This window comes from Schistocerca serialis, chromosome 5 (assembly GCF_023864345.2).
Source record: "Schistocerca serialis cubense isolate TAMUIC-IGC-003099 chromosome 5, iqSchSeri2.2, whole genome shotgun sequence".
Classification (NCBI taxonomy): domain Eukaryota; kingdom Metazoa; phylum Arthropoda; class Insecta; order Orthoptera; family Acrididae; genus Schistocerca; species Schistocerca serialis.
In genome coordinates this window covers 459,784,663-459,801,465 of record NC_064642.1, presented here as the reverse complement: position 1 = coordinate 459,801,465, position 16,803 = coordinate 459,784,663, and positions in this window count along the sequence as shown.

The window sequence follows — 16,803 nt, the reverse complement described above, 5'->3', positions numbered from 1 at the left end:
TATTGTGAAAGATTCATAACTTAGACATCTCAAAATAAGTAACACACATTACTTCTAATTGAGGTTGTGATGAGTATCAACATACAAGAATTTAGAATGTTCTGTTAATATATTGATTTCTCTTCATCTGCTGTTTCTAAACGTCTACAATGCCGAATTGCGTGTATTATGTTTATGTAAGTTCAGCGACCTAAGATCTGCAGAGAAGCAGATAACATTTTTCTAGAAAAATTTACAAGCAATTTCTGGCACAGAAGTTCTTTCATTACGCGTAATTACAATTCTTCCGTTATCAGCAAAGGGAACTACTTGAATTTCTGGGATATGCGGTAGCAGTTTATTTATATACAACAGTAACATCAGTGGACCAATACTAACCCCTGTGTTGCACCTGTTCCTAAATGTGAAAAAGCGGTTTCGTTGCGTACATTCTCTGTGTTTTTTAACACCAAACTTTGAATTCTTTTAATAGGCATGATGAAAACCAGGTGCCAGCAAGATCTCCGATACGATAATCTTTTAGCCTCCTTTGGAGAATACGTGAACTGCACAATCAAATTATTTTGACAGGTTACACAAAATACAATATTTCCTCATTTAATTTACGTGTAATCTGTTTTAAGAACCGACAAAAGTCCTTTTCTGATGAAAGAGCCTTGTGAAATCGAAACTGACACTAACTAAGTATTTCATTTTAGGATCTATGCGTTATTGTTGTTCGGTACTTAATGTTTTCCAGTACCTTAGAGAAAGAGGCTTGCAGTAAAGAATGTGTATTGATTATTAATACTTAACTACCTTTCTTGTGAAGTATTCTGACAATATAAAATACTAGTTTGTCTACAAATAGAGTGTGATAGTGGTGGGCGTAGTTGACTGATTATACTGCATGCTGTGAAGGATTTTAGCAATGGGCTTGAATTATTTCTACCTCATCAGAAGTTTTGGTTTTGAGAGAGGTACGAGTAGTTACAGTTTTAATTTCTTTGACTTAGGGTAGAGTATTAATGGGTTGACATCGTAGATTCCTTTTCCTAAAAATGGTGTTTTGCTTTCTTTCGTAACCCATGACTCTTCAGATGTCTTATTAGCGCCATACTTCTTTTTCTTGTGAAGACTCCTGTTAAAGATTAACAGATGTCTTTCAGGAAATACATTAAATTTAGATTTACACCATTGGCCCATTCGTCAGGGGCTATATTGCTCGCTAGGTAGCAGAATTCCCTCACTTCATTTACTTCGTGCCCATCAATCAAAATGTTAAGTTTCTCGCTGTTTTGGTTTTTGCTGCTTCTTATTATTTTCGTCTTTCTACGATTTACTCTCTATCCGTATTCTGTACTCATTAGCCTCTTCATTCCAGTCAACAGATCATGTAATATTTCTTGACTGTCACTGAGGATAGCAGTCCCATCAACGAATCTTCTCATTGATATCCTTTCATCTTAGATTTTAATTCCACTCTTGAACCTTTCTTTTATTTCCAGCATTGCTTCTTCGACGTTTAGACTGAACAGTAGTAGCGAAAAACTGCTTCCCTGTCTTACACACTTTTTAGCCCCGGCACTTCTTTCTTGGTCTTCCATTCTTATTGCTCCCTCTTGCCAAATCAAATGCAACGTAAGAATTGCCTCTCTGGCGTCTTTACTTTTCCTAAAGTCAAACTGATTGTCATCTAACAGGTCCTCAATCTTCATTTCCATTCTTCTGTAAATTATTCTTGTTAACAGCTTGGATGCATAGGCTGTTAAGCTGATGATGTGAGTATTCTCGCACTTGTCAGCTCACACAGTCTTCGGAATTGTGTGGATGATATTTATCTGAAAGTCAGACGGTAAATTGCCACACGCGCACATTCCACACACAAGCGTGAATAGTCGTTTTGTTGCCACTTCCCCAATGGTTTTAGAAATCTGATGGTATGGTATCTATCCCTTTTGACTTATTCGACCCAAAGTCAACCAAAGGTTTTTTAAATTATGATTCTAATTCTGGATCCCCAATCTCTTTTATATCAACTCCTGCTTCTTCTTCTATCACGTCATCATACAACTCTTCCTCCTAATAGACCCTTTAAGTGTATTCTTTCATCTATCTATTTGCACTCTTCATGTTGCCGCCACCCTCGCTTTTAACTTCATCGAAAGCTGACTTGATCTTTCTATAAGCTGAGTCAGTCCTTCCGACAGTCATTTCTTTCTCGATTTCTTCACATTTTTCCTGCAGTCATTTCGCCTTAGCTTCCCTGCACTTTCCGTTTATTTCATACCCATGTGACTTGTATTTCTCTATTACTGAATTTCCTGTAACATTTTTGTACTTCCTACTTTCATCGATAAACTGAAGTGTTCCTTTTGTTACCGATGGTTTCTTTGCAGCTATCTTCCTTGCACCTACGTTTTTCTTTTCAACTTCTGTGACTGCGTTTTTAGGGATGTCCTTTCCTCTTCAACTTAACTGCCTACAAAGCTATTAATTACCGCAGTATCTATAGAGTTAGATAACTTCTTTTCTTTCCTCAGTACTTCTGTATCCCACTTCTTTCCGCACTGATTCTTCCTGATTATTACCTTAAACTTTACCTTCTCTCATCACTACTAAATTGTGATCATCTGCTCCTGGGTATGTCTTACAATCAAGTATTTAATTTCGGAATCTCGTCCAGATCATGATGTGCTCTAACTGATATCTTCCTGTATCTCCTGGCCGTTTCCTGTTATACCTACTCCACTTATGATTCCTGAACAGACTATTCGCTATTAATAACTGAGATTGATTGCAGAACTAAATTAGTCTTTCTCCCCCCTCATTCCTTGTCCCAAGTCCATGTTCTCCCGTAACCTTTCTTGTACCCCCCAGGTCCGGACCTGGGGGGTGGGGAAGGGGCGGGGGACAAAGCTGGGTATCTGCCCTGGCGGCAATTTGAGGGGGCGCCAAATCGTATTCTTGAAGAAAAGACCCTTGTTTCACAGAGCTCCTTGCATCCAGCGCACGTTGCTGGTTTTTGGACATTCTTGAACACATTATAAGTCTGTTTCTGAACGAATCATAAGTTGATTTTTGAATGCGTGCATAGTGTACGTGATGACTCTGCCAGGGGAATCCCCGTCGAATGCAGAAATAAAAAAAACTTTCCCGCAGACAACAGTGAATGGGGCTATACGATCTGAGCCGAGTAAACCCAAACGGGTGAATGTAGCGCGGAAAACGCATAGTACGAACACTTAATAACGCCTAATAGCAGAATAAACCCAGGATAAGTGAACTGCTGATTCTGGCAGGGTTAGTGAAATTAACCGGAGGATAAGTTTTGAGAATGGCAGGAATACTTACAGAATTAGTGATGACAAAATTGTTCGTTAGGACGAGGAAAGAGAAGAAACGGGGACATCACACAAATTATAAGGAAGAATATGACGATTCCAAATTTAAATAAAAATTTCGTACTACTGTTACTTTTCGATCTCGTGTTTGAGAAACTGACGCTTATGAATGAAATGTGAAACTATTTCCTATCATAAAACTTTTTGCTTGTAGTAGGCCCCACAGGCATTTGATATTCGTACTTAGTGAATTACATTCTGCCGTGTTACTTATGTAAATGATATAGGAAAAAAAGGACCATTTAGCCGGCCGGGGTGGCCGAGCGGTACTAGGCGCTACAGACTGGAACCGTGTGACAGCTACGGTCGCAGGTTCGAATCCTGCCTCGGGCATGGATGTGTGTGATGTCCTTAGGTTAGTTAGGTTTAAGTAGTTCTAAGTTCTAGGAGACTGATGACCTCAGAAGTTAAGTCCCATAGTGCTCAGAGCCATTTGAACCATTTTGAAAGGACCATTTATGCCAAAACAGTCTCGCTTATTTGTCGTATGTTACAATTGCTGCAATATTAAAAAGGCTTATTCGTTTCATCTAGCAGACAGTGACAAAACAGACGTAATCAAATCGAGAAACCTCACCAGTGGAGCTTTTTCAGTATTAAAGACATTTTGATTTTTCATGAAAGCAAAACGTTTGACGAATTTTTATGCGGTAGTAGAATCTTTCGCAGAAGAGAAAGCAAACCGTGTAAAGCTGTAGCAAGATTAGAGAGAAAAAAATGTTGGGACCTAAGGATTGAAGAAATGTCTACAGTCTTACTTGTCTCTTGTCTTTACTAGTTTTATGTTTCCTATGCTTAATTTCACGTTACACATAAGAGAACGTTATTTGCTAACAGGCATTAAAGAGTGAATATTTTTTGTAGAGTTCATACTCTCCCGGCCACATATAATCCCACCCAGTATTAACTGGGAGTTTCTTTAAGGTTGTCCTACCGGCCGACTGGGAGCAGTAGAGGCACAAGAGGACATTTTAATTTCCATTGTCCTGAATATAGGCTTGTTGGTTTCCATTACAAAATACACACGTTTGAATAGAAAAATAAAGTGACGTGTGATAAAAGAACGACGTCGGCATGAATACCTGAACTATCATTGTCGGTATTGGTTTGGTGTCGATTCTGATGAGAACAACCATATCACTGAACTGTTCACAGTAGCCCGCATCTCGTGGTCGTGCGGTAGCGTTCTCGCTTCCCACGCCCGGGTTCCCGGGTTCCATTCCCGGCGGGGTCAGGGATTTTCTCTGCCTCGTGATGGCTGGGTGTTGTGTGCTGTCCTTAGGTTAGTTAGGTTTAAGTAGTTCTAAGTTCTAGGGGACTGATGACCATCGATGTTAAGTCCCATAGTGCTCAGAGACAACTGTTCACAGAAACACATTCTTTTCCCTATCTTCCTATTCATAATCAATTCTACTCTCGTTATAACATTTTCTACTGCTGTTGACATTACCTTATACTCATCTCACCAGAAATCCTTGTCTTCTTTCCATTTCCCTCTAGCTGTATCTAGATTGAGCCTTTGCATTTCCAGTTTCAGATTTTCCAGCTTTCCTATGACGTTCAAACTTCTGACATTCCACGGCGCGAAAAGTAGAACGTTATCCTTTCGTTGGTTATTCACTTTTTTTCTCGTAGTCACCTCCCCCGTGGCAGTCCCCTCCCAGAGATCTGAGTGGGGAACTGGTCAAGATGCCGATGGAGAATCCATCACGACACTTTCTCAATGTCCTGTGGATACACATGATGTGTCTGTAATGCAATGGTTTCTATTGCATTCTGCATCCTCATGCCGTTGGTTATTTGATGAGTCTTCGGCCTGTTGAGGCAGTTTCCCACCCCAAGGGCTAGAGAGACTCCTGAAACTCTGTCCGCTCCTCCGGCCGTTTTACAAGGCTGTTGGTAGAATGAGGGTGACTTACCAAAGCTGCTGATTTTTATCCAAAATTTAAGCGGTGGGGAGTTCGAATCTACAACCGAATTGCTAACACTACACCACGGGGCTAAGCTGATATGAATCCTTAGATCGGCTTTGAACTTGTTATTTCAGTTGAAGAGGTCCAGACGAGTTGGAAAACCACAGATGTTGCCTATTTTAAACGTCATAGTAAACGAAATCACACTCTGGTCCCAATCAGCAGCAACTAAGGGACTAAAATACAGCTGTCGTAGATCAACGAAATTTTTTTAACCGCCTCTGTGAAGCACCAACAGAGAGTAACTTTGATTCACAATCAGTTGTGCAAGATAAAGATTGTAACAACGAAGCACTCGCAGAAAATTGTCGAGACGAAACCTCGGGAGAACAAATCCATGAAGTCCGATCGAATGTAAACACCTGGAAGAGGCCTACAAAGAACACAACGTTTGAAGACAATTTACTCATATTATTAAAAGACAGTAAAGAAAAGGAGGAAGACAACGACAGAGAATTCTTTGAGTCGTTGTTGCCCTCTTTGAAGACTTTAAATGTAGATTAGAAGCTATTATTTCGTAGTCACGTATTTCAACTGTTTTTGTCGATTAAGCAAAATATCAGACTAGCTGAAATATACACACACGAGATCGATCAAGCCTTCTCCACTATCCACTGACCTCTTTCAGTTTCGCTTCAACATACCAACAGCATCCTAACCATCCCATGCCGTATCACGACGATCCTTCCGTACAGACACAAGTTGCGATTGCGCATGCCTCTCCACCCCAATCAACGTCGACATCATCTTGAGAGATGTAATAACTACAGGAATTCAATTGTAATACAATACCATTATAAAATTGTATACTACCAAAAGTAATACATAGTTGTAGTAAAGCTCTGAATCATTAAATATATTACAATCGTCTTGCGTGCAATTATTCATATTCTTACGTGCTATTCTTCTGTCGAAGTAATAGGTATACTTTCGAGGCCAGGCTGTTTTATATTCAATCAACAAGCTCGTCAGAAGAAGTAATAGACATATGAAAATACGTGTAAAATTTGTCTTCGTCGTTGCGCAAATCGGAATACAGTGTATCGAACGCTCCTTTCGTACATCTTTGTTCCACCGTAGGATGCCCCAAAACCTTCTCTCGCGTGCGGAATTTTTCCTTTTGTACATCCGATAGCCTGAAATAACCTTTAATTGCAGCGAGCTCATCTCCACATACATGATCAAAGAGAATAATGTGCTAGAGCACAAATCACTGAAGTCCGCGCTCACTCGACTGAGCAGGAACGCAGGCATCCGCCCATATGTGTAAACCGTCGACGAGGGTCCGCCAACCGTTCGCGCAGCGCGGGCTGCGGATCATACGCCTAACAAGGGAAACTCCCGGTCTCACCCCCTCAGACTTAGTGGTTAGTTGGCCCATAGGATAGCCCGTCAAAAACTAACACAGCTCAAGCATGAATACAGGAAGAAGGTTTACTGAACTGTGGAAGAAAGAAGCAAAATAAAAACAGTGAACGATCCACATTTAATATGAGTAAGATCGACCGAGGGCGGAGTGTCGTGGTTCTGAGGTCACGGCGTTAGACTACAAAGAGCGACAACGGGATTCCAATATCCCTCGTGGCGAATTTTTTTTTCCCACAAAATTACGAACTGTCCGTCCGCTCATTGACGTGTCAGTTCGCTGTATTCAGATTTGTGTATGTGTCGTGGTGTAATGTCCGTTTGCAACAGCGACATTTAACGAAGGGATCTCCAGGCGTACCTATCTCCCATTTGTTCCACACAGGTACCGCGTGTTATGCTTCTTGCGATCCGTTTTGGAAGTTTTGACTCTTGAAAACCTTCGTTGCGACATAGTTCACACCAGTTTATTTGTTGTTTTCATTTCTGTGAGAAGTCTATCGGCGTGTCACTTGCTCTCACTATTCATCACAGAATATGAGTCATGCGGTAACAATAGATTGCTGTCGCAAGTAAATGTGATGATCAATGGGCTAACGTCCCACTATATCTGAAAGGGGTGCAATAGGTAGTTTCCCTTGGAAGTATGCAACAGGTCTTAGTCAGTTAAGGTCGAACCCACGTCAGCTGTGTGCCAGTTGCGTTGCATACCAATCGGACATTACTTCATAACAATCACTTTCTTTACGTATGCGACGGTTGTCTTACCAGATTCGCCTAGAAACTGGAAGCGATGAACCGTCGTACAAATGTCCGTGAAATCTACGGGAAAAAAACTGTATTCATAGCATAACTGAAATTTTCGATGTTTAAATCAGGTTTGATTCGAGAACTGTTGATTTGTAACGTGAAACAGAGGGATGTTGTAGCAAAAGTACAGAATACAATTCAGATTTTTCTTATATGCCAAAAACGCAATTTCCTCAAGAAAAAGGTAAAACAAAACAAAAAAAACAGCAAAGCGAAGGCATATCAAACATTTTTTCAATACTTCGTCGAACTTATACACAACATGTTTCTGTTACTAATAAGCAACTGTCGCATTTATTACTAATAACAAGAAACTCCGACATTTGATCACCACGAAGAACATTCTGTTGAGTACAAAAAAAAACCACAATAATTATACAGGGAGGTCCATGGATCGTGACCGGGCCAAATATCTCACGAAATAAGCCTCAAACGAAAAAACTGCAAAGAACGAAACTTGTCTAGCTTGAAGGGGGAAAACAGATTGCGCTATGCTTGGCCCGCTAGATGGCGCTGCCATGGGTCAAACGTATATCAACTGCGTTTTTTTAAATAGTAACCCCCATTTTTGTTACATATTCGTGTAGTACATAAAGAAGTATGCATGTTTTAGTTGGACCACTTTTTTCGCTTTGTGATAGATAGCGCTGTACTAGTCACAAACGTTTAAGTATGTGGTATTACGTAACATTCCGCCAGTGCGAACGGTATTTGCTTCGCGATGCATTACCCGCGTTAAAATGGACCGTTTACCAATTGCGGAAAAGGTCGATATCGTGTTGATGTACGGATATTGTGATCAAAATGCCCAACGAGCGTGTGCTATGTATGCTGCTCGGTATCCTGGACGACATCATCCAAGTGTCCGGACCGTTCGCCGGATAGTTATGTTATTTAAGGAAACAGGAAGTGTTCAGCCACATGTGAAACGTCAGCCACGACCTGCAACAAATGATGATGCCCAAGTAGGTGTTTTAGGTGCTGTCGCGGCTAATCCGCACATCAGTAGCAGACAAATTGCGCGAGAGTCGGGAATCTCAAAAACGTCGGTGTTGAGAATGCTACATCAACGTCGATTGCAGCCGGACCATATTTCTTTGCACCTGGAATTACATGGCGACGACTTTGAACGTCGTGTACAGGTCTGCCACTGGGCACAACAGAAATTACGGGACGATGACAGATTTTTTGCACACCTTCTATGTAGCGACGAAGAGCCATTCACCAACAGCGGTAACGTAAACCGGCGTAGTATGCACTATTGGGCAACAGAAAATCCACGATGGCTGCGACAAGTGGAATATCAGCGACCTTGGCGGGTTAATGTATGGTGCGGAATTATGGGACGAAGGACAATTGGCCCCATTTTATCGATCGCAATCTAAATGGTGCAATGTATGCTGATTTCCTACGTAATGTTCTACCGATGTTACTACAAGACGTTTCACTGCATGATAGAATGGCGATGCACTTCCAACATGATGGATGCCCGGCACATAGCTCGCGTGCGGTTGAAGCGGTATTGAATAGCATATTTCATGACTGGTGGATTGGTCGTCAAAGCACCACACCATTGCCCGCACGTTCACCGGACTGACGTCCCCGGATTTCTTTCTGTGGGATAGTTGAAGGATATTTGCTATCGTGATCCACCGACAACGCCTGACAACATGCGTCAGTGCATTGTCAATGCATGTGCGAACATTACGCAAGGCGAACTACTCGGTGTTGAGAGGAATGTCGTTACACCTATTTCCAAATGCATTGAGGTTGACGGACATCATTTTGTGCATTGATGTGGTATTTACAGATTATCATGCTGTAACAGCATACGCTCTCACAGATGATTAGTTCACAAAGGTACTTGTATCATACTGGAACAACCGAAATAAAATGTTCAAACGTACCTACGTTCTGTATTTTAATTTAAATGGCTCTGAGCACTATGGGACTTAACATCTCATCACGAGGCAGAGATAATCCCTGACCCCGCCGGGAATCGAACCCGGGCGTGGGAAGCGAGAACGCTACCGCACGACCACGAGCTGCGGACTTTAATTTAAAAACCTACCTGTTACCAACTGTTCGTCTAAAATTATGAGCCATATGTTTGTGACTATTACAGCGCCATCTATCACGGCGAAAAAAGTGGTCCAACTAAAACATTCATACTTCTTTACGTACTACACGAATATTTAATAAAAATGGGGGTTAGTATTTTAAAAAACGCAATTGATATCCGTTTGACCCATGGCAGCGCCATCTAGCGAGCCAACCATAGCGCCATCTGGTTTCCCCTTTCAAGCTGGACTAGTTTCGTTCTTTGTAGTTTTTTTCGTTCGATGCTTATTTCGTGACATATTTGGCACGGTGACTATCAATGGACCACCCTGTATATTCAAGAAATGATATTTGCGAAATGATGCAAACACTGATTGTGTCAGTTGCTAAGCTGTAACGGCATAAAGCCTTTATTTTTGACCATCGTTCAGTTACTTTGGCCACGAACCTTATGGATGTTATCGTTATAATATAGATTTTAACGATGTGTGACGCCCTAAAGACACTAACACAAATCAAGAGTGTTTTATGAAATGAAGATGGCTAGATCGTTGGCCAAACTAAAAATCAGTCAGAATAAAGATGATTTCAATCTTGACTCTCCCGGATTTCAATCCATAACATATACAGTGACTGATTTGTGGCGGTATGAACCGCAGATTTTCAGGTGTGGTACGCCAGAACTCTTGCTGCAGTTAAAGCACGCATCAAAACTTCACGAAACTATAGCGTCTGAAGTGGGAATATTTCAATATGTTCCACAACATATTTCGCAATTTTTTTCGACCGAAATTAGCCGAGAAAAAAAAGTGTTGCATTACTTGTTGCTTTCTCATCGCTGGGATTTCTTATTTCCTCTCATAACACAATCTGGAAGGTCACAGTACCGAAACTTATTTTCTCTCTTATTACATTTTCATCCCTTTTTTGTTTTTCATACCATTGCTACCAGTACTACGGGTAACAGTACCATTTACTATGTCGTTTATGTACTGTACCAAAACTACCGAACAGTAGCTCTGGCACAGCGCAACTGTAATCACGACGCAGTGGAGCTTCCGTCACGCTCAGCATGTGGCGCCAAATTGTGCAGGCAGTTTACTCGCTGCGGGCGGGGTGGCGCCGCGTACATCGAAGGAACCGCAATTAGCGCAACGGGTTTGTATGAGTGGCGGAATTAGCTGGCCTTCTGTGCACTGAGAGGGACAGAGCCACAGGGAACACGCTTGCGTGGTTGTGGCGTATCGTGAGGACGAGTGGGTATCGGGGCAGCTGTGTGGGAGGACAACACAGAGATAATGGAACAGAGTGCACAAAGGACTGCCGACCGAAGTGTTTCGGTCGGTTTTGTTCCTGTTGTCTGGAGAAATCTAATGTTTGGAGTACACGCTCAACGTCTGTGCCGTACACTTGAGATTCCCCAAGTGAAGTTCTCTTCTTCAAGTGACAGTTCTCTGACTTACCCAAGGTTACATTATACTACCTGAATGTGCCATCCAGTACAGATAATTTTAAATTGTTATATACCTTAGTTTTATTGCATTTTATAGTTCTTTTGGATCAGATTACCTGTGAAATTGCCGGGCGGAGTGGACGCACGGTTTGAGGCGCCATGTCACGGATTGCGCGGCCCCTCCTGCAGAAGGTTCGAGTCCTCCCTCGGGCATAGGTGTGTGTGTTGTTCTTAGGATAAGTTACTTCAAGTCTAGGGATCGATGACGTCAGCAGTTTGGTCCCATACGAATTCACACACATTTGATCATTTTGGACCTGTGAAATTATTTTACTACCTTAATTTTGCCATTTGAGCATGAAAGTCGTGTGTTAGAACCGTCTTTCATTCATACATATTTTAAAAATGCGTGAATGTATGCGAGCCCCCGCGCCTTCCTGCGCATGTGTTTGTGTGTGTGTGTGTGTGTGTGTGTGTGTGTGTGTGTGTGTCGTCCACGACTCCTACTTAACCATTGGACCGATTTCAGTCAAACTTGATAAATCAAGTTTTATGGGGGTGAAAGCTACCTGCCTGTCAAAGGGATGGGGGTGAAAAAGAAGTGTAGTCCGTGATGCGTGAATTCACAGATTTTCTTTCTCTTTATCTTTTAGTCTTTTGGCTAGTTTGATGTTGCCCGCCGCAAATGCCTCTCTTCTGCCAACATTTTCATCTAAGAGAAGCACTTGTGACCTACGTCCTCAGTTATTTAATTTGCTTCATATATCCCAATCTCTGTCTTCTTCTACAGTTTTTACCCTCTACAACTCATTCTAGTAGCAAGGAACGTATTCCCTGATGTCTTAACGGGCTTTATTCATATAGTATTTGAGAATAAGAGCACTTACCGACCTACAACAAACTTTGCACTTAATTTCAAGCCTTTACGAAACTTTTTCTTGCTGACATTCCCTGCAAAATCATGAAAGGAAAAATGCTTATCGCTTCTTACTACTTCCCTGGTGTTCGTGCAGTAAAAGTACCTAATGAGGAACGACATAATTTATTACTTCTTTACCACTAACCGTGTTCGTGACACATTTAGCAGACAGTATGCACATATACCACTGAATATAACTACAAATTTGTGTCATTCTACGACACATAGTTCAATAGATATGACGTCACAGACAATGAGATGCAATAAATTTCACATACAGTTCCTAAATGTACCGGTGAGTGTACCAACAAAATTATGTCCAAGAGACATGACATAATTAACATCGAGCATAAGACCAGACGATGCGAGGTACGGGCGTGGGTGCACAGCTATAAATAAACACCTGGGAAACAATGGGTTTCTCCACTTGTAAAAATCAGAATGTGAGTTGCAAATCACTAGGATGGTGCAAAGCAACTTTATGATCTGTACTTGTCCGCTAGGGAAGTCGCATCTTTGGCTCCACAGTAAATGCACCTGTACTTCGAGCTTGAAGCCCTGCTGATCTAGGAGATAACTGGGCAGCTAAAATTTGAGTAGCCTTGGCCATATGCATGACCACGAAAAGGTATTCTTTAGCTTACTTGGAGCCTGGTTGTACGCTGCTTCTTCGCGTGGACGCCACTCGCATTTAACATAGTTCTGTTCGTTAAAATTAGGTGCTTCTGTCTTATGTTTTGCCAAGATGGTCACTTCTAACAAGGGAACCATCACACCTGTTAATCACGGATTTTGAGGTGACTTGGAAATGTGATGTAGAGGAACCTTCCCTGAGTCTGTGTTTAGCAGATGTTGATGCGACGGCCGCTGTAACTTTATTAATGTAAGTCAGAGTAGCGCAGCGGCTGAAGTTAACTGTTATCATCCTGGCGGTACAGATTCAAACCTACCCGTACACACACTTTTTTTTCCATTTCAACGTATAGAATATCAGTAAATTTAATGCAAAATTGAACAAAAATAGAATTCCATATTAAATCAATAATTACAACAAACTTTCTTCAAATGTGTATTCTGTTTGTTACAGGATCGTCTTTCTCGCTATCTCTTGCATCGCTTGCTGTGCTAGAACACAATTCCGGAGGATATTTGTCGTAGAATCAAGCGAAAGACAAATTCGCGAAACCACTAATCACATTTAACGAAAGCACAAGACGTTTTCAGGAGAGATATCTGAAAACAGATCGTTTAAATTCAAAAAGATTGTTCTTTCTTCGATCAACTTCGATGCGGACCACGCGTGTTTCATAATTCCTGTGAAATCAGGGGCAGTAAACTGATGCAGAATTAAATGATACATTCTCATGTATTCCCTCGATGCTATTTCTCTTTTACTCGTTAGCAAGTCGGGAGCATTTTGAACGTTATTCGTGACAATTTTTGTCTGCGTGTGAAAACAAAGATCACAGTTTAGGCAAAGTGAAGTAAATTTGAGAAGGAATTATTTGTGCGGTGCAGATGAATGTTTTTCTTTCATCATCAAGATCTGATCTCAAAGTGTCTAATCGGCCTTCCCTTTCCACGAATCAGTAACATAATGATATAATATTTCTTGTCCCACTTACAGAAGAATGTTGTCATACAGCACCTGATTTCTTGCAGACAACATTTTCTAATTTACGAATCAAATTTAAATCTTTTTTGAACAACCCGACGAAATTTCCCGGGTGGTTCGTCCATGCATAAGAAAACGCAAGGGAATATCTCTCCTGACGCAGTTATAGTACATTGTGCTGTGAAGGAATGACCTAATCTTCTTCAAATCTTTGTGCACAGGGATGGTTTTCGCTCCTAGTTCCGCAAGCGATCTGTTACAAGTCGATTGGCACTACAAGCCGGTTTGATCGGAATTAAATACACAATCAGCGTCAAAAATTAAGAGTGAGTGCTTTCGTCTGGATCTGGAATCTTTCTGCAACTGATTATACTTCGTCTATCTTTGCGGAAACATTGGGACAATCCATATCTCTGGAATTTTAATTAAGAAGCAGAAACTCAATACGCGTTTCGGGAAAGTATGCTGCGATGATGATTCATTATTAAAATTACTATGGTGAAAATGACTATTTATATGAATAATTGTATAGCACTGTTTTCTAATAATTTTATATGACACATATTATCTAATGACATTATGTACGATGATATTGAAAAAGAAAGGAACACGTGCAGGATTTGAAACGGTACCATCTGCATGACAGCCTTGAAATTTAGCCACAGCGCTACGCTCTATTGGTCGAAACGTGGTGGTTACAGGTACAGCATAGGTGCATTAATACTTCAACATCGATTTTCTAGGAAACTTCGGGCCGTCGCATGAACAGCCGCTAGCTATGTAACTATGACAGGCCCCCGTATGACATACCTAAGACTCATCAATATCTATGTTTAACATCCTTGATGGTCCCCTTCTTCCCCCCATGAACCATGGACCTTGCCGTTGGTGGGGAGGCTTGCGTGCCTCAGCGATATAGATAGCCGTACTGTAGGTGCAACCACAACGGAGGGGTATCTGTTGAGAGACCAGACAAACGCGTGGTTCCTGAAGAGGGGCAGCACCCTTTTCAGTAGTTGCAGGCGTAACAGTCTGGATGATTGACTGATCTGGCCTTGTAACACTAACCAAAACAGCCTTGCTACGCTGGTACTGCTAACGGTTGAAAGCAAGGGGAAACTACAGCCGTAATTTTTCCCGAGGGCATGCAGCTTTACTGTATGGTTAATGATGATGGCGTCCTCTTGGGTAAAATATTCCGGAGGTAAAATAGTCCCCCATTCGGAACTCCGGGCGGGAACTACTCAAGAGGACGTCGTTATCAGGAGAAAGAAAACTGGCGTTCTACGGATTGGAGCGTGGAATGTCAGATCCCTTAATCGGGCAGGTAGGTTAGAATATTTAAAAAGGGAAATGGATAGGTTAAAGTTAGATATAGTGGGAATTAGTGAAGTTCTGTGGCAGGAGGAACAAGACTTTTGGTCCGGCGAATATAGGGTTGTAAATACAAAATCAAATAGGGGTAATGCAGGAGTAGGTTTAATAATGAATAAAAAAATAGGAATACGGGTAAGCTACTACAAACAGCATGGTGAACGCATTATTGTGGCCAAGATAGACACGAATCCCACGCCTACTACAGTAGTACAAGTTTATATGCCAACTAGCTCTGTAAATGACGAAGAAATTGAAGAAATGTATCATGAAATAAAAGAAATTATTCAGATAGTGAAGGGAGACGAAAATTTAATAGTCATGGGTGACTGGAATTCGGTAGTAGGAAAAGGGAGAGAAGGAAACGTAATAGGTGAATATGGATTGGGGGTAAGAAATGAAAGAGGGAGCCGCCTGGTAGAGTTTTGTGCAGAGTATAACTTAATCATAGCTAACACTTGGTTCAAGAATCATGAAAGAAGGTTGTATACATGGAAGAACCCTGGAGACACTAAAAGGCATCATATAGATTATATAATGGTAAGACAGAGATTTAGGAACCAGGTTTTAGATTGTAAGACATTTCCAGGGGCAGATGTGGACTCTGACCACAATCTATTGGTTATGAACTGTAGATTAAAACTGAAGAAACTGCAAAAGGTGGGAATTTAAGGAGATGGGACCTGGATAAACTGAAAGAACCAGAGGTTGTACAGAGTTTCCGGGAGAGCATAGGGGAACAAATGGCAGGAATGGGGGAAAGAAATACAGTAGAAGAAGAATGGGTAGCTTCGAGGGATGAAGTAGTGAAGGCAGCAGAGGATCATGTAGGTAGAAAGACAAGGGCTAGTAGTAATCCTTGGGTAACAGAAGAAATATTGAATTCAATTGATGAAAGGAGAAAATATAAAAATGCAGTAAATGAAGCAGGCAAAAAGGAATACAAACGTCTCAAAAATGAGATCGACAGGAAGTTCAAAAAGGCTAAGCAGGGATGGCTAGAGGATAAATGTAAGGATGTGGAGGCTTATCTCACTAGGGGTAAGACAGATACTGCCTACAGCAAAATTAAAGAGATCTTTGGAGAAAAGAGAACCACTTGTATGAATATCAAGAGCTCAGATGGAAACCCAGTTCTAAGCAGAGAAGGGAAAGCAGAAAGGTGGAAGGAGTATATAGAGGGTCTATACAAGGGCGATGTACTTGAGGACAATATTATGGAAATCGAAGAGGATGTAGATGAAGATGAAATGGGAGATATCATACTGCGTGAAGAGTTCGACAGAGCACTGAAAGACCTGAGTCGAAACAAGGCCCCGGGGGTAGACAATATTCCATTAGAAGTACTGACGGCCTTGGGAGAGCCAGTCCTGACAAAACTCTACCATCTGGTGAGCAAGATGTATGAGACAGACTTCATGAAGAATATAATAATACCAATCCCAAAGAAAGCAGGTGTTGAAGATGTGAAAATTACCGAACTATCAGTTTAATAAGTCACGGCTGCAAAATACTAACGCGAATTCTTTACAGACGAATGGAAAAACTAGTAGAAGCCGACCTTGGGGAAGATCAGTTTCGATTCCGTAGAAATATTGGAACACGTGAGGCAATACTGACCCTAAGGCTTATCTTAGAAGCTAGATTAAGGAAAGGCAAACCTACGTTTCTAGCATTTGTAGACTTAGAGAAAGTTTTTGACAATGTTGACTGGAATACTCTCTCTCAAATTCTGAAGGTGGCAGGGGTAAAAATATAGGGATCGAAAGGCTACTAACAATTTGTATTGAAACCAAATGGCAGTTATAAGAGTTGATGGGCATGAAAGGGAAGAAGTGGTTGGAAAGGGA